General features: G+C 43.9%; 1 long non-coding RNA gene across 9 annotated transcripts in view; it reads left to right on the top strand.

Annotated features, from left to right (window-relative positions):
- The window catches only part of LOC143688910 (uncharacterized), a 150,350-nt gene that overhangs the window by 26,764 nt on the left and 96,889 nt on the right, over positions 1-26,697 (top strand). For 7 of the 9 annotated variants that reach the window (XR_013178372.1, XR_013178377.1, XR_013178370.1 and 4 more), the window contains exon 3: positions 20,107-20,208. This is a non-coding gene — a long non-coding RNA (uncharacterized LOC143688910). Of the gene's footprint in view, positions 1-20,106; positions 20,217-23,210; positions 23,370-26,697 lie in introns of those variants that run through there. The other 2 variants (XR_013178375.1, XR_013178376.1) reach the window with 2 other exon arrangements.

Genomic DNA, 26,697 nt, shown 5'->3' with positions numbered 1-26,697 from the left:
GGGGGAAGAGAGAAATGAGACAAAGTGTCAATGGCTGAGAGATTTCAAACAGCTGAGAGGTTATTCTTACACGTTATATAGATAACCTTTTTAGTTAAGGTATATTGGAGAGGCTGGAGGGAAGTGCCTGAAAATGTAGAACTGTGTTCCAGTAGCAGTGTTTCTTGAAGATGATTATATAATGATATAGCTTTCACAATGTGACTGTGCGATTGTGAAAACCTTGTGTCTGATGCTCCTTTTATCTATGGTACAGACAGATGAGTATAACATATAAATTAAAAATAAGTAAATAATAGGGGGAACAAATGTTAAAATAAATTTAGTAGATTGAAATGCTAGTGATCAATGAAAGAGAGTAGTAAGGAGTATAGAAAAAATAGGGGAAACAAAGGTTAAAATATATTGGGTAGATGGAAATACTAGCAATCAATGAGAGGGAGGGGTAAGGGGTATGATATGTATAAGTCTTTTTCTTTTTTCTTTTTATTTCTTTTTCTGAATTGATGTAAATGTTCTAAGAAATGATCATGATGATGAATATACAACTATGTGATGCTATTGTGAGTTATTGATTATATACCAAGAATGGAATGATCATATGGTAAGAATGTTCATATTTGTATGTTATGTTTAAAAAAATTTAAAAATTAAAAAAAGGAGGGTCTCACTGATAAGATGACATTTCAACTGACCTGAGGGAGAAAGTGAGACATGTGAATAAGCAAGGGGAGAATATTCTAGGTAGAGAGTTGTAATAAACTGAGTAATGACCCTCCAAAGATGTCCATGTCCTAATCCCCAGAACTTGTGAATATGTTACTTACATGACAAAAGGAACTTTGCAGATTAATTAATTACAATAAGGCTCTTGAGATGGAGAGAATACCCTGAATTATCTGGCTGGGCCCAATGTAATCACAAGGGTCCTTATATGAGGACACAAGAGTATTAATGTCAGAGAAGGAGCTGTGACAATGGAAGCAAAGGTCAGAGAGAGAGATTGGAAGATGCTATTCTGCTGGCTTTGAAGATGAAGGAAGGGACCATGAGCCAAGGAATGAGGGTACTCTATAGACTCTGGAAAAGGCAAGGACACAGATTCTCCCCTAGAGGCTCCAGAAGAAACATGGCCATGGCGACACCTTGATTTTAGGCATTCTGACCCCCAGAAATTTGTTATGCAGTAGGATAAACTTGTGCTATTTTAAACCACTAAGTTTGAGGGAATTTGTTATAGCAGCCAAAAGAAACAAATATAAGGGGACAGCAAGTACAATATCCTGAGGCAGAAGTGTGTTTGGCATGTTCAAGGAATCAGCAGGAAAGCCAGGATGTCTGAAATGTGGCTAACAAAGGGTAGGGTAGCAAGAGATGAAATCAGAGAGCTGAGAGGGGTCATATCTGATGGAATATCATAGGGCCTTGGAAAGACTCTGGCCTTGACCTGAGTCAGATGGGAAAACAGTGGAGATAACTAGAAGAATGACAGTCTGATATTTGTTTTAATCCAAGGGAAAGGTAAACATGACTGAAACTAGGGACACAGTGGTGGGAATACTGAGAGTGTCAAATTCTGAATGTGTTTTAAAGATAGAGCCAAAGGATTTGTTGATTAATTGGGCTGGATGGGAGATAGAAAGAGGAATCAGGGTAACTCTCAAGGTGTTTCACTTGAGAAATTAGAAGAATAAAGTTGACATTAACTGAGATGGAGGAACCTGTGGAAGGAGGAGAACTTTATGGAGAAATGTAGCGCATGCAGCTAGACATCTTATTCTAGAGTTGGATATACTGGCTGGAGATCTAAAGTTTGGAATCATCAACCTATTGATGGCTTTTACAACCATGAAATTGGATGGAATCACTGAGTAAAGGTAGAGAAGAGGGATCTGAGGATGGAGGCTGGGGGTGCTGCAACAATAGAGTCTAAGAGAAGGGAAGAACCTACAGTGGAAGCAGGAAAGGAACCAGTGAGGCAGGAGGAGTAGTAGGAGGGCATGGTGTTCCAGATGCCATGAAGAAAAGGCTTCCAGGAGTGAATAATAGACTGCAGTGCTGTGATGGGTCAATTAAGAAGGCAAGCCAGCATGGGCCATTAATGTCTTCAGTGACCTTGGCAAGAGCAGTTTCAGTGGAGAAGGGATGTGGGGAGGGGGAAGGTATTAAAAAGTCTAATAAGGGTGGGTTTAACAGAGAATGGGAGAAGAGATGTATTCTTGAGAAGTTCGCTGCAATATGTAGCAGCAAAATGGGACTGTAGCTAGAGCAGAAGGTAGAGTTGAGAGATTTTTTGTTTCTATTTTTTCAAGACGAGAGAAATGACCACATATTTTGTGTGCTGATATAATCCAGGAGAAAGGGAAAATTTAATGTTATAGGAGAGAGGGGAGAACTGCTGGCTGGAGTATACTGACTTTAATAGTGTATTAGTTCCCTGCAGCTGCCATAACAAATTATACCACAGACTTGGTTGCTTAAAACAGTACAAATGGATTATCTTACGGTTTAGGAGGTCAGAAGTCCCCAAATCAAGGTCTTGGCAGGGCTGGTTCCTTCTGGAGACTCTAAGGAGGTTCTGTTTCCTTGCTTTTTCCAGTTTCTAGAGGCTGCCCTCATTCCTTGGCTCAGGACCCCTTCCTCCATCTTCAACACCAACAGGCAAACATCTTTCAATCTCTCTCTTTTCTTCCATCATCAAATCACCTTTTCTGTCTTTGATCCTTCTGTCTCCCTGTTATATCATGCTTGTGATTACATTGGGCCCAGCTGGATGGTCCAGGATAATGTTCCCATGTCAAGACCCTTAACTTAATCTCATCTACAGAGTCCTTTTTGCCATGTAAGGTTGCATACTTGTAGGTTCCACGGGGTTAAAATGTGAACATTTTAGAGAGGAGACAGTATTCTGCCTACCCAAGCATGGGACATGGATGGTTATTTGTAGACACAAAACGAAAAGAAGAATCCATGGGCCTGGTTGGTTTAGGTGAGTAGATATGATGATAGGGCTCTTCAAAATTCTCTTCCAATTTTACTATTTTCCTAGTGAAATTAGAAGCAAGGCCATCAACTGGGAGTGAAAATGTGTGGAGAAGTTGAAGATTTTAGGTGAGAAAGTGAAAAAGTAGTCATCTAGGAGAGTGATAAAATAAAAAGACCGGGGAATATGGTTGAATTTCCAGGAAGTGCTAAGGGTTCACTTAAATTTCAAATAAACCCAGTCAGCATGGTTGTATTTTTTGTTGTCCATAGTCAACTATGGGGGCAGGTGGCTGAGTTAGGAGGTAGGACAGGAGTGAAGTAGACAAAGGGTTGAACTTAACCAGGGCTACAGTTTGTGGGCACCATGAAGCAAGAGATAGGTAGGGGAATTATTGTATATGTGAGGAAGTCATTATAATGATTGACATGAAAAATAAGGATAAGGAGTGAAAAGAAAGCTTGAGAGGGAGGAAGGACACTTAAAAGGAGGTAGAATCAGTTAACTTAGGTCCTGGTCCAGTTGAGGAATGATGGGAATTGGGATTCCAGAAGGAGCAAGCCGAGCTGAGAAATTAGGAGGTCGTAATAGAATGGGCACTTAAAGAAGAGGTTATGAGGCCTTTGCAGTTCTTAGTAATGGGAAGGTCTAGAGTCTAATGGAAAGGATGTCAAGACAGAGCATTAAAAGGACCATCTCCGTGAATATTGAAATCACCATGAATTTCAGGAGAAGCAGTGTTGGAGGGTTCTTCAAAAGGTGAGGGCTCACTTGAAGAAATGAGAGGAAGGGACCCTGGGGTCAGTGGATAACTGCACCAAGATAGAGTCCATTGGCTTCAACTCTTTGGGGTTGAGATCAACAGTCTTGTAGGTGACCCTGATGGATCAGTAAGCTCCTTGGTGACAGGCCAGAGCCACACAGCTGTCCCAAAGCTGACTGTGGCGCCAATATGCACATAGCGTGGTCTCCAGCACTCGTTGTTCATCCAGTTCTCTTCTGAGAAAGGGACTCCTTCACCATCTCCTCCTGAGTGACCAGGTGGGGCCCTACACAGCTCTGGATACTCTGTGAGGGTCAGAGATGAAGATAGAGGCTCAGCCCTGGAGGGGTGAGGGGAGGGTCCTGCCCAGGGCACACTGCACCTCCTGGCCCAGCTGCTCTCTCCCCTCAAAGCCAGCTACCACCCAGCTCGGAGGGTAGGTGGTGGAGGAGTGAAAGCAGCCACCCTCCTGCCCCACCCCCTATACACAATGCATTCAAATGGTCTAATTACAGAAGTATAATTAGATTTTGTGCTTCAAATTTTACTTTCTGGCTCTTAGGAGTACACAATTGCTCATACAATAAAGACTGATTTTTTCCCCCACAGTAGGGTTCTGATTATGTGAGTGTGTGTAATGTGCTTTTCACTCAAACATACAACAAAAGCTTCACTTGACTGCAAAACAAAAAACCTGTCAGTATACTGACAAGTTACAACCGTGAGTCAAACAGATGAGGAGGCAAACCTACTCCTTTTGTCCTCCTCACCTTCCCGACCATTGCTCTTGGATTTTGAAAAACAATCTAGACCATTAGCCCTGCTTCCAAATGCTGCCAATACCGAGGAGAAACTACATGTGAGTGTGAAAACCATAAGGTTGTCTCACCCCAGGGCCACAGCCAATTGATATTCAATTTTCTGCACATTTTCAGACTCTTCAGAGACCTTGGTTGAGAGCTTCCTACTGTCCTGCCTCCCTCCACTGCCATATACACAACACACAGATAACACACTTACACACACTCACATAACCCCCACACACACACACATAACACATTCACTCACACATTGTCATGGACACAGACACTCACTCCTTTTTCTTTATAACCGTAATCAGGGAGCTAAGTGGACCAGACAAGTTGAGCTGTAGGGAAAAGAGACCTGCCTTAACCTCTGGGCCACCAAAACGCATCCTCCGTTCCAGAGATGGTAGAAATACTCAGCTTAACACAGCCAAGATATGCTAACAAGTTTAGTGGACAAGACACAGGGTCTGAACACAGAAAGATCAAAAGAGCATTTGGGTGCTTTTTTTTCTTACTAGAAAGCATCTTGTCAAACCACTGTTGTTGGGCAGCGGATGAGCATAGCCCTCAGAGAAGTGAAATGACCTTCCCATAGTTACACAGCCAAAGTGATCTGGCCAGGACTTCAACCCCAGTCTCACTGACTCCCAACTCCCAAACCAGTGCTCTTCACCCTCTTCTGAGCCCTCCCCTCCCCAGCCTGACCACCCCAGAACTGGGTGCACATGTACCCTCCCCCCACATCTTCTCCCAGATGGACTTGTGATGCAGACCTCACAGTCTTCCGAAGTGCAGAACAAGGAGCCAGTTACAGTTTGGTTCTATGGCCCATAAGCGTAGCGGGCCATCCAGGGTCTCGTTGCATCGGAAGGTTTGAGTTCAGTAGTCATGGGCAGCCACATGGACGGTGGCCAGGCCATTTATCAAAGGCCAGTTCCAAAGCCTCTGAGGAATTTCCATTGTATGCTGAGTTCAGATTTAGCCAGCATTATCTTTGAAAGGAGAGGGGTGGTTTGCCTTCATCTGTTAGAGGAAAGCTCCTAATGACAGTCACAGATTTAACAGGTGCTTGGCAGTGACACCATCCCATGCACAGCAGCCTTCATTGCAGCAGGATGTGGCCTGAAAGACACTGGAGAAAGACCCGGCATGGCCAGTGACAGGCCCCTAGAAGTCCAGACAGTCCTCCTCTGTAGTCCCAGTCATGAAGATAAAATTATTTTTCAGTGATAATTTATGAAACAAAAAGGTACCAAAAATTCAAGTGGTTTTTGAATCTTTTCTTATGTGAATTTATTGATTTCTGAGGAAAAAATATTTGAGACAATTTATTTGCTTCTTTTCATCCATTTAACAGGTATTTACTGAGGGCCTACTTTGTGTCAGATGTTAGTTTTGGGGCTGGGGAATTTGTTTTGATGTTTCCTGTACTTTCCCTTCCAATTTCCTTGTTTGAGGGAACAAAACAGGGAGAGCCTCTGCCTTTCTGGAGTTACATCCTAATGAGAAAAGATAGGCAACAAAGTAAGCATAAAGTATGTCAGTTCATGATAAGTTCTGAGGAGGGAAACAAAACAAAACTGCTGGCAAAGGAGGATTAGCAAACCCAGAGAGGGGGAAGAGTTGCTAGTTTAAAATCTGTAGTTAGGGAAGCCTTCACCCATGAGAGGCATCTGAGCAGAGACTTGCAGAAAGTGAGGCAGCTGCACTGAGGAAAAGCAGAGGGAAGGACATGCAGAGGCCATGAGGCAGGTTAAAGCATGGTGAGAAGGTCAGAAGGTCAGAGCCAAGTGAATGGGAAAGAGAGGAGTTCAAGAAGAGGTCAGAGAAATCAGAAACTGCTGTGTTCCTGTGGGAGGCCAGATCATGCAGGGTCATGTGGGTGAGTCTATGAATGTTGGCTTTTATTTTAAGTGAGGTGGGAAACCACTAGAGGGTTTTGAGTGCAAAAGTGTCATGATCTGAGTACTGTTTTAGAGGGATAACTTTGGATACTTTCAGGAAAATAGACAGCAAGGGAAAATAACCCTATGAGTGTTTGGATACCAGTTAAATGTCAGAGCATTTGAATGTCCTAATATGTGACCCCACAACCATATTGCTGTCCCTCTTTCTGGTTTCTCTTCACACCTTCTTTTTGGGTCCTAAATCTCTCAAACCTTCCTGCTTGCCTTGTTCTTTGTACCTCCTAACTCTGAGTCCCACATCTTGCCCTAGTCCTTCATCCCGAATTAGCAGTCAATCAGTGCCATAAGCTTTCCCCCTGGGTGGAGCTGGTAATGCCTCCAGATAGGTAGGTGAGGCCAGCCCCCCAGTCAAGGAACCTTTCACACCACCCAGCATGTCTGTTCCTTGTCATAATCTGAGTTATTATACTCAAAACCTCAGGCCCTTTCCTCTGCTGTGGTGTATCCTCCCCCAGGCTGGCTTCTACTATGCTCACCTGGTGGGTGCCTGGCCTCCAAATGCCCCATGCTGTGGAACAGGTGAAGCGGTAACTGACTGCTACCCTTGAACCCCTAAGGTAAGGCTGGGACATCAGAATAAAGTCCACTCAAGGCCAGAGGATGGCAAAACCCAAGGCGAGGCCTAAGTAAATGGAAGGGGGAATGGAAAGACTGCAGTGAGGACCAGAGTTGTTGCTTTGTAGACTGTCATTCATTCAGCCAGTGGTTACCAGAGGTCTCTCTGTGCTTATTTGTGAGTGTAAGGCACTGGCGGGAACAGGGTAGGGGGTGGGGGGTGGGCAGAATTTGGGTAGAAGTGTGATTGATGACTACAGTTATCATCTAGCTTCTGGGACAAATTTGAAAGGAGAGGGAATTTGTTTTGATGTTTCCCGTACTTTCCCTTCCGATTACCTTGTTTGACCTTCTCATGGTTCTGGCCACCCAGTGCCTGGGTTTCCTCTTATCTCTCAGAACATCTTGCTCTTAAAACTTCCTGCTCCTCTTCCCCCCACCCAGATTTAACTGTCAAAGGAAAGATGTTATCAGACTGTGGGGTGTTTGCATTCTATTAGGGAATTTTTGAAAGCAAAAAAGTAATCAAGTCTTAAAGGAGTGAATTCCTGATGGAATCATTTCTGGTACCTTAAGAAGGGGTGGAGGAGATGATTTGAGGGCAAGGCGGACTGCCTGGTAACCCCACGTCACACCAGGCTTCCCCATTTTGAATGCCACCAACTCCAGCCTGCCTCCTCGCCAGCATGTGGCCCTGTGACTACGTGGTTGAGGCTTCATAGGCTCCTCCTTACACAGGGCTCATGTAAGGGTGAAATGTGACAGAGAGAGCTGGAGGCTTCAAGACTCCTTGGCAAGCACATTTCACCTTGAGCAGCAAGTGGTGTAAGTCTTAGTCTAAGGGCCTCCTTGGCCAGGCTGGGCCATCCTACTTTCTGTGTATAGGATATAACCCTTAGTTATCTCTGAGCCTTTGATGACTTCTTGTTTAAACATTCCTGGCCTGGTCTCCTGCATGCTGTCCAAATAAGGGGAATGTTCATGCTTGGCCAGGTGTGACGGTGGGGGAGGGAGTGAGGTGGAGGGAGGTGGGGAGATGACCCAATTCTTTCTGGAGGCCTGGATGTGGCAGTGGTCACCCAGTGAAAATTGATTCCTGAGGACAAGAGTCAGGGGTCTAAGGTGAAAATGTCCCTCTTTTGTAGAGAGTCTTCCTTTGTGGCTAACCTTGGAAGGATCTGGGCCTTATTTTATTTAGGAGAGTAGCAATTTTCTCACAGCTCTTGTAGCTTAACCTTTTCCAAATGATGGGGGAATAAAATCCTCTCGGGTGTTAACACTAAACCAAACCAGTGTTTGCCTTCCTATGATTCACAGCCAGTGTCTCCAGCTGGGAGAAGAGAGCTGGAAAAGGCACAAAAGGTGAAGGAAAGTGTTCTGTAAGCCACACAATCCCCTTTCAGCGCAGCTCGGCACTACCCAGGGGAGCTTCCAAGGCATGATTTGGGAGACTCCAGCGTAGGCCCGAGCCCTGTCAGGCCTGCCCTACAACAGTCAAGCCTGTTCAGGCCTGAATGTCCTGGGGCTCAAGAGTAACATGGACTGGGCTTGGGTAGGAAGGAGTCTTATTTAGCAAACCAGAAGTCACAGGAGGATAGGTTGAGGGACCAAGGAAAGAGAGCTGTGGTGTGGGCACAGAGCAGAGTCTCCCGGACGCAGCCTCTGTGGAGGACACTCTAGATTTCTATACTTGAGAGCCTGTAGTAGAGCTGGGAAGACAAGTTGAGAAGAGCCCAGAGCCTTGAATAAGTAAGTGTTAAGTTGTGTGACAAAGGTGTGCTAGACACAGCAAGAACTCAGGGGAGTGGAATCCCAGTGAGGCTGGGGTGGTGAAGAAGGCTTGATGGGCATGGGCTGGTTTTGGTGAGAAGGGACTGCGATACGGGGGGCTTTTTTGTTGGGCCTGGAAAGAAGAGCGATATTTTAATAGGTTAAAGGAGGGGAGAGGCCAGACCCTGAGGACTTTTGATGTCTAACTAAAGAGTTGAGTTTTTAACTTTCAGGCAGCAAGAAGCCACTGGCAGTTTTGACAAGAGTGTGGCGAGAAGCAGGGACAGGCTGACAGTGGAAGTGAAGATAAGTTTGTTTGCTGTAATGAGGTAGATGAAGGGGGAAGCCCAAAAGTGGGAGATAAGTCAAGAGTATATTACAAGGGTGCGTGCAATAAAAACAGAAAAGTGGGGACAGAAGTGTGATAGTTTGGTGGCGGGATTTTTAGGCCTTGGGGATGGGTCTGATGTGGGGCCAAGGAGAGAAAGAGTTCAAGTTGTCAGTGATAGAAGAAGAACCTCTTGAAGTTCACAGCACTGAACTGCTGCATGTGAGAGGCGAGCTATGAGAAAAGGTCTCTCCCCACCCCAGAACTGTCTATGATAACCGATTAAGAACTTACTTCCTCTTTCAAGGCAGTCCTGCTCTTCCTCCTATATTTACTCTTGAGAAATGACCCTACCACCCATCCAGTCCCCAAACCAGAAACAAGGGAGCTATTTATTCCAGGCTCCTCCATCCACACAGCCCTTCTTCATCCTCTTCCTCATCGAAGCTGTAACCTCTCCCCATCTCATTGACCCTACCTTTGTTAGTTCCTCTGTTCAAGCCCCCATCTTGCCTCCCTCAGATCTGTCAATCATTTTGCCACCAGAGAGATCTTTCTAAGATGCAAAGCATTCATACCATTCTCATGCTTAAACCCTTTGTGGCATCTCACTCAGCCACTATCTACCATACTGCTACACTCATTTCTCTCCCTATCAGGAATGTTCCTGCCTCGTCTCTTCCCCTGAAAACAGCTAGTTGTCCTTTTTAGATACTGGCAGTATTTTGAGGTGAAAAGTTCAAGTCTAAACTTCAGACTCACAGGTCACACTCCCTAAGAACTTTTCTTCCCAACTAGGTTTTAAGCTTTGCAGTGCCTGGCTTGTAGTGGGTGCTTAATAAGTGCTTATTGAAAGAATTCATGAATAAATGAATGTATACATAAAATAAATAATTCTCTAGGACTTTCAATGCCAACAGATGTTTCCCATATTCTCTCGCATCCCATTGTCTCTAAATAACTTGTGCTTCTAAAACTGAAAGGCTGTCTTTTTCTCACCCCCTCCCCCAGGTAGCTGCATTTCCCAGGTGTTTTTAGTCACCTAATATCATACTTTGAGAATTTAAAACAAGGTGCTTTGTTTACCTGTAGATCTTACTTGAGGATTGTATCCTTAGGAGTCATTTAGAAAAATGTGAGGGCATTTTTAGTTGTCACAATGATGTGGGGGAGGGTTATCCCACTGTGGGATGCTAAGGGTCAGGGATGCTAAGCACCTTGCAGTGTGCAGGGAAGTCCTGCAAGATAAAAGTTGTCCTACCCCCAATTCCTATATCTCTGCTGAGAAACACAGGGTGGTACTGGGGAAAGAATATGGACCTTGGTGTCAGGGGATGTTCTGGTTATTTGTTGCTGCCTAATAAATAATCCCAAAACTTAGTAACTTAAAAGAATTTTATTATTCTATCTCACAGTCCTCTGGGTTGACAACTCAGCTGGATGGTTCTTGCCTGGAGACTCCTGTGGTTGTAGTCAGATAATGACCGGGAATGAAGTCAACTGGAGGAAGGGCTAGGTTGGACATCCACGATGGTGGCTCACTCAGGTGGCTGGCAGTTGACTCTGGTTAGCTAGGGACTGCTGTGCCTGGGTGGCCTCTACACGTGGCTTAGGCTTCTCTCAGGGTGATGGCTGGTTTCCGAGAGGAAGTGCCCCAGAGGGAACATCCCAAGACACCAAAGCAGAAGCCACAAGGCTTCTTATGACCTAGCCTTAGAAGTCACACAGCATCAGCTCCACTGTATTCTGTTGGCCAAAGCTGCCATGAGACCTGCCCAGATTCAAGGCGGTGGAGAAATCAACTCCACCTCTTAAAGTGGGGGTGGGGGGATTGGCAGAAGTACATGAGGGTTGAGTCAATGTTTGAAAACATCTGCCACAGAGCTGCCACCTGGATTTAGGTCCTGCATCTATCACTTGTCAAAGCAGAGACTTCCACTAAATCCCTGAACCTCTCTGAGTATTGTTTATACCTTTTGAAGATGGGAGAATGATAACAGGGAGCCTAACTTGCTGGAGTGTAAGCATTACTGTTTGCTACTGTGGGTGTTTTTATTCTTAACAGGAATGGCAGCTGCAGTTCCAGAAATTCTCATAATTCTGTACATGTGTCTGCCACTTTGTCTTCTCTGAATTTATGGTTGAGGGATTTGAAATACTCCCCACATGTGTGTTGGGGACAAAGTCATCATTTGACCAGTGTGGGTTCAGCCTCCGTTGATTTTAAATTAATTTTCATTTATACTTTATCAAAGTATATCACATATAAAAGTTTCCTACCTCATCTTTCTTTTGCTCCCCAGCAGCAATCATGTGCAACCCTCATTGCTTATGTTTTTTATTTGCATTCATATTTTTAGATAATAGGCATATACTGCTTTCTCTTGATTCACTTATTTTAAAAATTTTCCACTATGGCAAGTGAACATTTTAGCTTATTCATCCCACCCCTTCCTATGCTTTCTAGCTTTCCAATAGGTTTATCAATTTTTGGGTAAATCCACATTGCAGTGTTTTCATTGTTTGATTATGTAAAATAAACACTGTCCATTGCTAAGCCAAGTAGCAAACTGATATTATATTTCTTTTTTCAATATTGTCTTCTTCATGGAGTTGATTCCTCCATATTTTGAATTAGCGTTGTTTTCTCTAAACATTTGTCTAAGTCTTTCCATATCTCCAACAGCTCTGCAAATCAATTATTTTTACAATTTGTCACATATCAAACTTGTCAATAATCAGTTCCATGTTTTTCTGGAGTTCTCCAGTGCTCTATCATACTCTAGTCTGGTTGTTCCCAGGCCTACCCCATAGCTGTCATCCTCAAAATTCCCTTTAACTCTCTCCTTTGCTGGATTGTTGGATCCCTGCCTTCCTCTTTCTTGGTTACTCCCTCAATATGGTGAAGCATCCACCAGTGGCTTCTTGAAAAGGGGTGCATGAAAAAGGGTATTATTTTGCATGTTTGAAAATTTCTTGATTGATAAAGTAGCTGAGGATAGAATTTTAGGTTGATGATATTTTCCCCTTGGAATACTGAAGACATTTATCCAATTTCTTCAAACTTCCAGTGTTGCTATGGAGAAATCCATTACCATTCTGACTGTAGATTCTTTGTATGTACACTTTTTAGTTATCGCTTTGAAAGCTCTTAAGATAGTCTCATTATCTCTATAGAGTTCTAAAACATCACAATGTTGCATTTTGGTGTGGGTCTGTTTTCAACTACTGTGTTGGGCATTTAGAATGAATGTGTTGGGCATTCAATCAAGACTTGTATCCTTCACTTCTAGTACATTTTCTTTCCTTCCTTCCTCCCTCCCTTCCTCCCTTCCTTCCTTCCTTCCTTCCTTCCTCCCTCCCTCCCTCCCTCCCTCCCTCCCTCCTTCCCTCCTTCTTTCCTTCCTTCCATCTTTCTTTCTTTCTTGTCTTTCTGTCTGTCCTCCTGTCTTCCTGTCTTTCTTTCTTTCTTTCTTTCTTTCTTTCTTTCTTTCTTTCTTTCTTTCTTTCTTTCTTCCTTTCTTCCTTTCTTCCTTTCTTCCTTTCTTCCTTTCTTCCTTTCTTCCTTTCTTCCTTTCTTCCTTTCTTCCTTTCTTCCTTTCTTCCTTTCTTTCTTTCTTCCTTTCTTCCTTTCTGTCTTTCTTTTCTTTCTTGTGTGGCAGACATCAGGAATCAAACCCCAGTCTCCGACATAGCAGGCGAGAACTCTGCCACTGAGCCACCATTGCCTGCCCTAGTACATTTTCTTATACTATTCCTTTGAAAATTTCCTTAACACCATTTTCTCTGTTCTCTCTTTCTAGAACTATTTATTGGATGTTGAACCTCCTGAACTGCTCCTCTAATTCCCTTATGGTGTTTCTATTGTCCTTCATTTTGTTGTTTTTTCTCCTATTGCCCTTCATTTTGTTTTACTTTCAGAATATTTCCTTAGCTTTATCTTCCAACCCTGCTATAGAACTTTAAAATTTTAGCTATCATAATTTTACTCTTCAGAAACTCTTTCTTACTCTGTTTATTCCTTTTTCACATCTTTTGGATAGAGTATCATCTCTTATGTCTCTAAAGATATCAGTTATAATTTGTTTTCAGTTTATCCTGCTCATACCTTCATATATCTTTGTTTTCCTGTTTATTATATTCTCTGTCTTTCATGCTGGATGCTTTCCTCAGTGGTGATACTTGGCTGCCTCTCATATTTAAGAATGAGGCCCTAAAGAGCTGATTGAAGTTCTGTGTACCTGGGTGGAATTTATTCTAGGTGATCAAGTAGATAACAAGATTTTCCAATGGAAAATGGGCCTACACATATTTTTCAGTGTCAATATGTGTAGGATTTTTTCCTGGGGTAGGTTAGTTTTTGCAAAAAGAATCCTGCTCAGGGCTGGCACTGTTGTTCTGAAGCTAGGCGAGGGAAGGGGCAGGGGAGAAGGGCTCATTTAGTTACAACCTCAACCTCCCTCTGTATCTGATGCCACTAGCACAAAGTCCCTCTGGTTATAAACCTCTTGTCTCCTGAAGGTATAAGGGAGGTGCAGTACACCTGCCTTTGAGGGGATTAGGAATGATGACCTGAAAGTCTGTCTGCCTCTTCTAAAAACCTATAAATAACCTCTCAGTTTTCAGACCTCACATCACTCCCCTTCACAACATCTGGATCCCCTGATTCCTAAGACTTGCTAAGTCTTAGAAGCCATAGGAACTTGCTTCTGTTTGGTATATAACACTTCTTTGGTGTATGACACTTTCCTCCTCTCTGCTAACTCCTTTACTATCCAACATCCTTGTGCACTGTTCTTCAGGCCTCCATATCTCCACTGTGTAAGAGATTTTTGAGTGGGTATGTGTGTGTGGTGTGATTTCTCTATACCTTCTTTGGAGGCTCTTAGTCCCAGCAGTGTCAAAGTCAGAAAAAGCTGTGTTTTGTTTTGTTTTGTTTGTGCTACCTCCAAATCAGCAGACATTTGTGGAGCATCTCAAAAGATAGAGCTCTGTAATGATAATAACCATTTTTAGCGCCTATTATATGCTAAAAGATTTGCATAAATTATCTTTAATCCTCATCACAGTCTACAAGATAGATATTGTTATCCCCAAATCACAGATGAGGAAACTCAGGCTCATCAAGTTTAAATTATTTGTCCAGTTCATCCCTTTGCTATGCGGCTGAGACAGGATTTGAATCCAGGTCTGTCTGGCACCAAGTTGCATCTTGCAACCAAAGCCTTAAGAGTCTCCTTCAAGCTACCCAGTGGGTGTGCCTTAATTAAATCTTGGGTAATCGGGTCATTTCCAATACATTATGATGCATCAGTGCTTAAAAAGCAATGCCACATGCATCCTTTCGTGGTGCAAATAAGCCCCTTGGTATACGTGTTGTCCTGCTTAGTGTTCTTACCTGGTATTTGTTCAATGTGAGCCCCTCAGTTGAGGGGCCAGGCTATAAATTAGCAGTGTGCAGCCAAGAACAAGGAGCCAGTTCTGTGGGAAGACTAATGAGACCAGGCGCCCTCCCCCTGCTCTGACTCCTGCCGGTGGTGGGACTGCGAGCAGGCGTATCCATGGTGATGGTGGCACTTTGCTGACAGCCGAGGGAGAGAAGAGTGGGGGAGGGAGACAACAGAAAGAAAACGGTCAGAGACATCCTGCAGGAGATAGGACAAAATCAAATGCTCTCAAAGAGCATCTAGGGGTAGGGGTAAATGGGTGAGGGGCTATTCCTCCCCCAGGAAGGCTGGACACCTGCTGAGTGCCCTCCCTGGAGCCACCCACCTGCGTTTCCAGCCTCCTCCCCACTCACATCCTCGCCTCTTCCCCAGCCTCACCACGCAGGTGGGCGGCTCGCAGCACCTGTGGTATAACCAGGGCAGAATTGGCTCAGGGAAACCTCCTGCTGAATCACTCAGCCGTGCTGGTCCTTCGGAGGGAGTGTGCAGTTCACAGGCTGAGCAGACCTGAGGAAAAGGGAGCTTCATGTGGATGGGGTTGGAACCTGGACACTGAGGGGTGGGTGATACTGCCTTCTTTCCCTGCCTCTGGCTCCATGGTCTCCTGCCCACTTCCCTGCCTGCAGAGCCTGGGGGTGTCCAGGCCATCGGCACTGCTCACCCGGGAAGCTGAGACTGGGAGGTGGACCCATCACTTTCACTGTCCTGGCTTCCCTAATGCGTATCCAGTGCTCCCAGGATGTTACTCCTTGCAGGCTTCCCATTGCTCTGGGATAAAGACAAAACTCTGACTGGCCATGTACTCTGCCCAAGTCTTCCTATCCAATCCCAGCTCCTGCCTGGGACCTCTTTACTCTGCCCTGGCCACACTGGCCTCCTCCCAATTCCCTATAGGTTCTTGTCGTTGGCTCACAAGGCCACTACACATGCCGCTCCCTATGTCTGGGACACACTCACTCCTGTCCCTGCTCTTGCCCCTTGAGCTATCAGCCTGACCATCACTTCCTCAGGAAGGCCTGCCCTCTGCCCCCAGACCAGTTGGAACCCCACAAAGCTCTTCTTGGTGGCATTTACCCCGGCCACCCCAGCTACCATGTCTTGGTATGATGTCTCTCTCTTCCCGTGGACTGAAAGGGCCAGGAGGGCAGGCGTCATGCCTTTTCCTCCGTTCCCCTTGTGCTCCCTGCAACCTGCACAGTATCTGTCAGGTGGTCATCCCCGTTATGGTTGAATGAGTGAACAAATGAATAAATGCACAAACAAACAAATACCACACCAGTTTACTGAGAGTGGCTGATGCAGTGAGCTGCCCTACACCTGCCCTGCTGGGAAGCAGAAACCAATGTGTCATCCCTCCCTTCCTGCCTGCTGCTCCCCATCTGATCAGAGGCCATGATAATGGGGAAAATATTTCTAGTTCTAAGTGTTAGGGCTCCTTGAGAGGAAAGTGCTCATCAAACCAAATGATCATTTGTTTTATTTTCAAACTTGAGGATGGGGGGCACCTAATAATTCCAGCATGAAAGGAAGGGTTCCCTGAGCACTCGGTGCCATCTGGCTCACATTTGAGAGGGTATTCTTGTTCTTTCTTGCACCCACCAGCCCTGGTTCCCGTGCCCTGACTCCTGCTATCTGATTTCTTCAGAGTCATGTGCCCCTAAGGGCCACTGACAGGGTGAGGGCTTGTGGGAAAGACACCGGACAGCTTCTGGGGGGCTAAGCCCCCCAAACACAGGGTTCTGAGCTTCCAGCTGGGAGAGATAGGGTGGGGGTGGAGAGGTTTAGGAAGCTCTTCCACACCTTGGTGGTTCCTGTTCACCCCCTGCATTCCCAACCCAGGCCTCTTGAAGGGCCCCAAGGCGTGAGTCACTTCTGATAAACCTAGCCTGGAGGGATTTTGATAAGATAAAAGTAAAGGTGTTTACACACCCGGGCCTTTAACTCCTGGCAGTCAGCTCTCTGGAGGTCAAAGACCAGCTTAGATTAGCCTTTGGAATAATGGAGGATGTCCTGTTAGAAACTGGAGGGAAAGCAGAGTAACCTGACTGCCTCCAATGTTCATTTTCTTTAACTTATTTTAAAAGGGCTCTGAGTCAGTCCTACTAGAGAAAGGTATCTAAATACACAATGCAAATCAAATGCATTCTCTGGCTGTATGACTGAAAGTAAATCATTTTACTTCTCTGCTTGAAAAACTGACTTGAAGCCAAGTTAGATCATCTGTTGAGGGCACTTTAATGGTGATTAATGTTTGTGGAGTTCGTTAATGAATGAATACCACTTCTCTCATAAACTTGGGATCAGAAAACAGTTTGAGTCTTGAATCCTGCATTTTCTCACTCTCCACCTCTATGCAATAGAGCCACCTTTGTAGAATGGAGCTGACTTATAGGGGGGTTGTGCAGGTCTCCAGCACTGTGCCTGGTTCCTGGAAGAAGGAGAGAAGTAGAAGTTAGTCACTGTCCTACCTCTTCCCCCTTCCAGTGGGTGTGAGGTGGACTGGTTAGAGGTGCTTAGAGACCCACATGCTATGCTTCTGAAGGGAAACTTGTGGTTTGCTAAGGCTGATCCAGGAAGACAGAAGACTTTGCTCCGTTACCTGGTAGTGCTGGACCAGAAGTGCCTTCAGCCTCTGACCCACAGAGCACATTTATATGAAACCCCATTTCAGATAAATCAGTGCAGTTTCAAAATGAGACAGAGAGACTAGGGAACTCATGTGAGCAGAGGGAAGGGAAAGTGGGGAAACAAGAAGAAAGGGGATGCCCTGCTCGTGGCCAGCCTTATAAAGGAAGTCTGATCAAATCTAGAAGGGTTCTTATGGGTAATCTGCTCCAGCTTCCTGGTTCACAGAGGGGAAGTGAACCACCTTGGATTTTCCAGAGAACAGGTGGTGGCACTGGAATAACAGCCCAGTTCTCCAGGAGTTGCGTGTGAAACTTGGTCTACCCATTGTTAGCTTTTTCTGTACCTTCCGGCACTGCTCCTTCCTACCAAGGGTAAGCTGAGAAATGAGGTGTAAAAGTTTCTGAGTAGTGGCTTCTTTTGGGTTTATAAGCCTAGACACACACACATGCACACACTCTCTCTCTCTGACCCTCGTATACACACAATGCAGCAAACAATGTACAGATCAACAATGAAGAATGTCACAATGAAATGAGTCAATCATGAAAGGTCACTCAGTCATTCCTTACTCTTAAGGCTCTGGATTTTGTTTTTTTGTTTTTGTTTTAAATTTTATCCAAAGATATTCATTCATCTATAGACCTCTTAGACTCAGCCAATGTGTCAAAGGTCTCAATGAGATTGCCAGTAGATACTCTGATCAGAAGGAATGCTAGGACTGAGCAGGTAGCAGCCCCATATCTCTGCACCCTCTATCTCCCTGGTGGACCTAGCTGAGATGTTGAACAGTGGCAAGTTTAAATCTCCCAGGAATATCCTGAAACCAGTCACTATCCAATTAAACTGTGAGGGAAGAAGATTAGGGCTGGGCAGAGTTGACACTTTTTTAATCAAAGACTAAAGAAGGACCTGCAGGGTTAGAATCCTCTATCCCCTGGAGTGGAAGAGGGAGACTGCTTCCAAGTTCATCCATGCAGTTGCTGGCAGGCCACAGTCATCACGAAGTGGGCCTCCACGCAGGGCTGCCTCATAGCATGGGCTGGCTTTCTTCAGGGCAAGCAATCCAAGTATGAGCATGAGAGAGAGCCCAAGATCAAAGCCGCAGTCTTTTTATAGCCTCACCTCAGAAGGGGTATCCCATTACTTATGATATATTCTACCTGTTAAAAGTCAGTCCATAAATCCAAGCTGCACTCAAGGAAAAGTGATTATGTATAAGTGTGAAAACCAGGAGGCAGAAATCATTGGGGGCCATCTTAGAGAATGCCTACCACAGTCTTTAATTTATGTTACCTATTGTTATTATTCCTTTTGTGTACCTTAGGCCCCAAGTTACTCCCCATTAATGCCACTTCAAGTTTCCACTTCGATGTTTTGTTCCTGTTGCTCCTCCTGCCAGGAATGCCTTCCTCCAAATGTTGTTGTTTTCAAAACCTACCCACTCTTTAAAGCCAAACTCAAATGCCACTTTCATGAAGTCTTTGCAAATTGCCCCCTTGCAGGAAGCAGTCATTTCCTTCTCTGATGCACAAGGGGGAAGGATTTGATGAGGGAAAAACACAGAACAGCTATTTTGTGTTCAACAAGATAAATGTAATGACACCTAGATGAGTAGAAGCAAGGTAACTCAAATAGTCTATGAATTTTATTCTCAAAAACAGGCTATTGGTTTTCGTCGTCCTGAGTCAACAGGGCACCAGCTCTTTTAGACTACAAAGAAACTGCTTTCACATTTCTGCTTGTTCTAGGCTGGCTGAGTGGCTACCCACCAGCTGACCTTTAGGACTAGGCTTTTCCAATAGAGGTCACATGGATCAAAAGCTGGCGTGCCTCTATAGGGTGGGCTCCCATAGCTCTAATAACATATGCAGATATAGAGCCATCTGCCCCAACATGGGGAATATATCATTTGGGAGAAAAATCTAACTGTAAGTGGTTTGTTCCATGAATTATCTTGTGGGTTTGAAAATTCAGTCTTCCAAAAAGGCTCCCATGAGTCTGCAAATGGCCCTATTCCATACCAGAATATTATTCTCAAATGCATCCAGGTTTTCATCATCCTGAGTCAAAAGGATGCACTGCCTTAGAGTTTCAATGGGGCCATCATGGGCTGCTGAGGAAGAGACAAGGCCACTGTAGCAAACACAGCTGGTGGGATGTCTTTAATCCAATTGGAGCAAATTTAGTCACAGCCATGAGTAAAAGGGGCATCAAGTCAATTTAAAATGAGAAGGGAAGGAAATTCACATCTATTATCCACCCGCAGCGTGTCAGACACTATATTGGGTATTTAATATTCATGATCTCATTGAATTCTCGGGAAAGCCTGGTGAGGAGGTAGTATGTTCCCCGTTCGGCAGATGAAGAAATAGTTTCAGTGAGGTTACACAGCCCGCCCCACGTCACACCATCCGTGGAACACAGGACTGTTGCCTTTAACGCCTGTACTCATTCCATGATCCCCCCTTACAAATCGTGGAAGTACAAAAAGAAAGGCAGGGTTATGAGCCAAACTAACTAAAGTAACTCCAAAAATAGCCATTACAGACCAAGCATGAAGTTACATTCAGTTCTCCAAGTTTCTGGGCCAAATTTTAGCTTATTATTCCTGACTTACAAAATAAGCAGCTCTCCTGTAATGACAACTTAGGCAAGAGGGTGGGGCAAGGGTGCTTCATACAATTAATAACAAGACCTCTGCGGGTCCCTGCCCCCCTTTGCCAACTTCACCTTTATCACTCACAAGCAGAAAATTAAAAGCATGGAAAATCTAAATATAAATACCAACTTCCATTCTTGCATGAATCATCTCCCTCTCTCCTTACTCTTTCCATCCTGGCTTTCTGTTCTCTTAAGATTGGGCTGGCTTTCCTGTCCCAAAGGAGATGACTCCTGAAAGGAAGCAGAAGGCCTAAGCCAGGAGAAGATTCAGGACTGACGTAAGGCTGCTGGACACCGGTAAGATGGTGAGCCCAAAACTGTCGCTGCCAAACCCTTTCTGCTGGCCTCACCTTGATGACATGATTGGTTTAAATTGCCATTGAGCCTTTGGGGGATGCAGTTATGGAGGGGCAGAAGGTCCAGAAGAGCTCACGTAGGACAACATGCCAGCATTTGTCCTTGATCCTCTCAACAAATACTCATTTAGCACAAGCTCTCTACCGAGTACTGAACTTATAGGTACAATGGGGATCCAAATGGGAGAAAGACTCAGACCCTGCCCTCAAGGAACTTAGAATCTTGTAGGGCAGATATATTGTACATACACAGCTTAAAAATATGGCAGCATGTTATAAATGCCCTTAGAAAAATAAAAACAAGCTGCTATTGACCTATAGAAGGTGAAGCAATTATATATCTAACCAGGGGTACCAAAGAAAGCCTCATGGAGGAGGGAGCACCTCAGCTGAGCCTTTGAGAACAGACAGGGTAAAGATGGGCAGGAAAGGGCATTCCAGGTAAATGCAGCAGCAGAAGCAAAGGCACGTCTTTTAAAAAATAAATAGAAATGTCTCTCTTCCACTGCACCAACCCTTAACAGAAAACATTTTTCCAGAGATCAAACTACTGGAACCTGTATTTGCAACCCTTTTCTATGACATCTCAGCAAGGCGCACCTCTCCTGCCTCCCTCTCTTTCTCTCCCTCTCTCTCTCTCTCTCTTTCTCTCTCTTCATCGCTCCCCTCTCTGTTCATGTCTCTTCCTGCCTCTTGTTCTCTCGCTCTCTTTCTCTCGTATCTTCTGAAACTTCTAAAATGAAATCCTTGACAAAAAGGGTTTGCTTTCAGCCCAGAAGCAGCCTTCCTTGAGGTTTCTTTAATAACGAAAACACCCAGAGATTCTCACACCTTTACTAACAGACCTTGTTTTTCTTCTCTTTTTTCCTCCTTGGATACCAAATGCTTAAGAAGAAATGACCTCATCCCCCTCCACAGGCAGGTCTCTATTGTAAGAACAGTCCTTTTGACAGACGCTCACATTGCCAATTCTTCCTGATTAATGGCAGCTCTCCAGAGCAGCCCTCTGACAAGCGGAGGAAAGGGAAGGGATTCAGATTTAGACTTAATTCGTGAATCAAAGTCAAGAGGAGAGAGGGCTCTATGGAGAATTTCTTCATCTTTGGAGGGATTATTAAAGTCAGACCTTCTTATTTTTCATGTTAATCATCTGGGGTTAAGGCAAGAATCCTCCTTCTTCTGATGGGAATGGTAACTAGGCAAAGGGAAGATAGCAAAAGGCTCCAGGAAGAGCCCTCCAAGACAGCCGTCTGTCCTGCTGCCAACCTGAAACACAGGCTTCTTGCTAGCACCGGCCTGGAGTCAGGGCTGGCAGCCAGAAGGGTCATTGGATCAGGGTAGACAGTCAAGCTCACTCTTGTAGGTCCCTACTGTACAGACGCATGTAGCAGGAATGTACCAGGTGTGCTTTGCTTGTTAGAGAGAATTGAGTTGACCAGAAATGAAACCTCTACTTCACTCTGCCCAGGGTGATTTGGAGAGGCTGTCAGATCTCCAATTAGAAAATTGTCTTGTTTTCAGTTTTTGGTCTAGTTGTCCTGTCCTTAATTTGAATTCATTACCTTTAGTGCCAAGTGGCAACACATGCCCTTTTTAGGGAATGAATCATGCCAAGTCCTGGAGATAGTACATAGGAACTTTTGGTCCAGGGGCACCCTCTCCAGGCCTCAACTCCTCTCCACAAAGCCTATCTCCACTTTGGAGATGTTGTATTGCCCTTTTCTTAATTCCTTCTTGTTCCATCTAGACGGCTTCCTACTGATCAAATGATAGAAGGCAGAGCTGAGTGTGATGCAGGGAGCATGTGGACCTTGATGGGATCAATCACTTGGGATTTGAGGGGAAAAAATCTAAGGGACCATGGTCCCACTCTGGTGTTTGCTCAAGTTTATTAAAAATCATAACAACATCATGATGATGAATATGCAACTATGTGATGATATTGTGAATTGCTGAATGTATGTGTTGGGAATGTTTGTGCTTCTTTCTTGTAATTTTTTTTAATTAATAAAAAATTTTAAAAAAAATCATAACAACAAAATCATGAAATCTCAGCACTGGAAGGTCATCTAAAAATGCCCCAGTTGACTTCTGCTCAAACACCTTCTATTGATAGAGAGCTCATTCTTTTTTATGAGTCAAATCAACTGTTAGAAAACCTTTCATTAAAGTGCCTGAAAATGTAGAGCTGTGTTCCAGTAGCCGTGTTTCTTGAGGAAGATTATATAATGATAAAACTTTCGCAGTGTGACTGTGTGATTGCAAAAACCTAGTGTCTGATGCTTCTTTTATCTACAGATGAGTAAAACATATGGATTAAAAATAAATAAATAAATAATAGGGGGAACAAATGTTAAAATAAATTTAGTAGATTGAAATGCTAGTGATCAATGAAAAGGAGTAATAAGGGGTATAGAAAAAAATATGGGAAACGAAGGCTAAAATATATTGGGTAGATGGAAATACTAGCAACCAATGAGAGGGAGGGGTAAGGGGTATGGTATGTATGAGTTTTTTTCTTTTTTCTGTTTATTTCTTTTTCTGAATTGATGCATCTGTTCTAAGAAATGATCATGGTAATGAATATACAACTATGTGATGATATTGTGAGTTATTGATTATATACCAAGAATGGAATGATCATATGGTAAGAATATTCATGTTTGTATATTATGTTTTAAAAAAGTTTTCTTAATTAAAAAAAAAAGAAAACCTTTCCTTAGATTAATGAAAATTAAAATCTGCTAATTTAATAGTTTTCACCCATAGATGCTAGTGCTTGACATATGTGCCTAAAATATGTACATTGAGTGAATGAATGAATGATAAAGTAAATGGGCAAAGGAAAGGAAGGTAATTACAGTGGTGAGAGGTAGTGGAATAGTGGAAAGGAAGGGGAAAACTGAACATTTTTCTCTAAGGACTATTTTCTTTCATTTTTAGGGAAAATTGAAGGTGAGGGCCTGATGGTCCCAGCAAATGTTTTCGTTTATTAGCATCTGTTAAACCAACAAACAAAAGAACCCAACAATCCAGTTTATAAGTAAATCCTATTTTACCAATAATACATTCATGAAATGAATAAAATAAAATTCCTTCTGATTAGTATAAAGGCTGCTGCTTTCTTTATATATTAGTATAAAGAAAGAAGATAAGTATAGTCTGCTTTCCCCAGGTTGCTTTCTTGTGACTACTCTGTCTCTGTCTTTGACACACACACACACACCAGAGCTTACAAATCATTGCTTCCTGGACTCCTCAGAGTGAGCTAGCTGGATGAACCAACTACCAATTACCTTTGCTCTGTCTCAGGCATCCTCCCTCTCTGCCTCTCACCCAGAACAGCTGCCTCCCTGCAAATTAGAATGACAAAAGACCCTCCCTGGCACCACTCCCTGCCCGACTCCCAAACACCCATCCCTATTCTGGCTGAGTTGCTGAGCTAGAGGGAGAGCCTCCACCTCCTGGGCAGCAGGCAGGCAGGTGGGCAAACACTCCTTGTCAAGCATCCTTCCTTCCGAGTAGGAGTGTTGGAAAGAATTCCCAGGGCACGTGCTGCAAGTGCTCCCGTAAATCTTAAGATGAGTGTGACTCGGGCTGTCAAGCAGGGCTTCGCTTGGTGGCCCAGGACTTGGGCTCAAATAATCAGACGTTTTCCCAACTCCTCTCCTTCTCATCTCCTCACAGACCCTGGGAACGGTTCCCACAGGTCACCACAGCATATTCTCTGGCCCATAAATGGGAGTGTGGGGCTGTGATAGTGTACCTGACATCTGAGTCCTCCCTCCAAGGGCTCCTCTTCCAACGGGGTCCCTCCAGAGAGGCCCTAGAATGCAGTCACGTGCAGGTCAGTAAAGGCTGCAGAGGCTGGTACTAAAAACGCCACTCGTGTTTCTGGAAAGAACACACAGAACTAGAGCTCCTTCCCCACTAGCTACCACCCTCATTGCAGCTACCCCACCCTGGTGTATCTGGGGTCAGATGCCATGACCACTGGTGCTGAGTGAGGTGGATGGTAGGAAACTGGACCCCTTTTCAGGCAGCAAGAACTGCGGATCTAGATATTCCCAGCTAGAAGATCCTCTCAGTGTTCAGTAACTCGGCTACAAATAGATCTTTGGCTTTTTGCCTTTAATTTTGCAGATAATTATAGTTGTAACTGATCAAGCACCTACTGGATATTCTCTGTGCACTAGTCCTAAGACACAGAATTCTCAGGGTGGGAAAGCCCCTAGATATAAGTCTATGCATCTACCCTTCTGTTAAATTTACATCCAGTAATTCATCAAATATAAGATGCCTTTTCCAATGCCATAAATCAGAATGGAGCATTCCTCCCCTGCCCTCCCTAGAACTTTTGTGTTGCCAATCTGTTCTGATGTATTTACTGTTTTAGCTGTCATTGTTTTATTAATATCTCTTTTACATTTTACAAAATTTATAGAGTAACATATATACAACTTGAATACCCTCTTTAAGCAATATTCACGTATATAACTCAGTGATGTTAGTCACTTCACAATGTTTGTGCTATGGTCACCATCACCCATTACTGAAATAATTCCATCACCCCAAATGGAAACTCTGTACCAATTAAGCATTAACTTCCCCTCACCCAGCCCCTGACAACTTGTATTCCAGTTCTGAATCTATTAATGTGCTTATTCTAATTATCTCATATCAGTGAGATCACCAGCTTATTTCACTCAACATGAGTGAACTTCAAGGTTCTTCCATGCTGTCACATATATCAGAACTTCATTCCTTTTTTGTTAATTACAGAAGCTGTAGGTTTATAGAAAAATCATGCTTATAATACTAGAGTTCTCATATACTGCACTGTTATTAACATCTTCAATAGTGTGATATATTTGTTACAAGTGATGAAATAATATTTGTATAATTGTGCTATTAACTATAGTCCATGGTTTACATTAGGGTTTACTGTTTGTGTTGTACAGTTCTGTGTACAGTTCTATGTTGTACAGTTCTATGTTGTTTCTTTTAACTTTTATTCTAGTAGCATATATATAAAACCTATTGTTTCCCTTTTAGCCACATTCAGATGTATAATCCAGTTCCCAGTGTTATACTACCATCAACACTGCCCATTACCAAAGCTTTTCCATCACCCCAAATATAAACTCTGCATAATTTAAGTATTAACTCCCCATTCCCTACTCCTACCTCCACCCCAACCCCTAGTAACTTATAGTTCAGTTTCTTACTCTATGAATTTTCTTATTCTAATTATCTCTGTTTTATTTCACTCACCATGATGTGTTCAGTTTCATCCATGTCGTTGCATGCAATATTCCATTGTATGGACATAACACATTTTATTTATCCATTCATTGGTTGATGGACACTTGGGTTGCTTCCATCTTTTGGCAATTGTGAATCATGCTGCTATGAACATCTGTGTGAAAATATCTGTTCAAGTCCCTGCTTTAATTCTTTTGGGTATATCCTAAAAGCAGTATTTCTGGATCATATGTTAACTCTATACTTAACTGTCTGCTTGTCCTTGATTCAGCACTGGCCCCACTTCTACAACCCTTTAACTGCTTTCCATGGTTTTGAGGAAGATGGCTCTGCCAGTTGTTGCCATTAGTTCAAAGATTCTATGGGGGAATGGAACCCTGGAGTGTCTTATGACACCAGCCTACTGACTGCAAGTCCCTCAGTACTTTGTTAGCACAAATATACAGAACTTTTCCATGCTACTCCGTTCTACAGTTAGTGGTTCCTGTCCACCTCTCTGCCTGTGCTGTGGACACCATGGGCAGGTCATGCTTTTCCTGAAACTACTCCGGCTCCCAGCACAGAGTAGCACAAGACAGAGGTGTGCAGTGGAATTCCCACCTTCTGCTTTCTCTTCTACCATAATGAAAAGTGGTCATTTATTCTCAGGGAAGAGAGCCTGGTCCTCCGTTGGAATAGTTCTGGCATGTAAGTGGGGCCTACTGGGCTTTATTCAAGAGCCCAGTGAGGCAGAGAAGAGAGTTAGAATGCTCTACAGATGCCCTGTCAGAGTCCCCTGGGGCTTGCCAGAGACAGTTCCGGCAACATGTGGGGGCCCAGGCCCAAGTCTTGTAGAGTTGCTCTCTTCTACCACCTTGGCCTTTTAACAGGAAGTCACTGGTTTCTTTGACTTAAAGAGTCTGGAACAGCACCTCCACCCAAAAGTATCCTCCCACTGTGTTCTCAGGGTGGCAGCCAAACCTCCCTGGTTTTTCTGGACAGTTTCCATTTCAAGTATTCTGTCTCATTGTTCATACCAGTTACTTTGTGCATGTAAGACTATGCTATTTCTTGTTCAGAAACTAGTTTGGGGTTCCACTCTCCAAGAATCATTCTTCCCCAGTGCAGCTTCATTCTCCAGATACCTTTATACAGAATAAAGCTTTACATCACTGGATGCAAAGTT

Source organism: Tamandua tetradactyla, chromosome 6, assembly GCF_023851605.1.
Source record: "Tamandua tetradactyla isolate mTamTet1 chromosome 6, mTamTet1.pri, whole genome shotgun sequence".
In the NCBI taxonomy this organism is placed as follows: Eukaryota; Metazoa; Chordata; class Mammalia; order Pilosa; family Myrmecophagidae; genus Tamandua; species Tamandua tetradactyla.
This window is presented reverse-complemented; position numbering and strand designations above follow the sequence as displayed.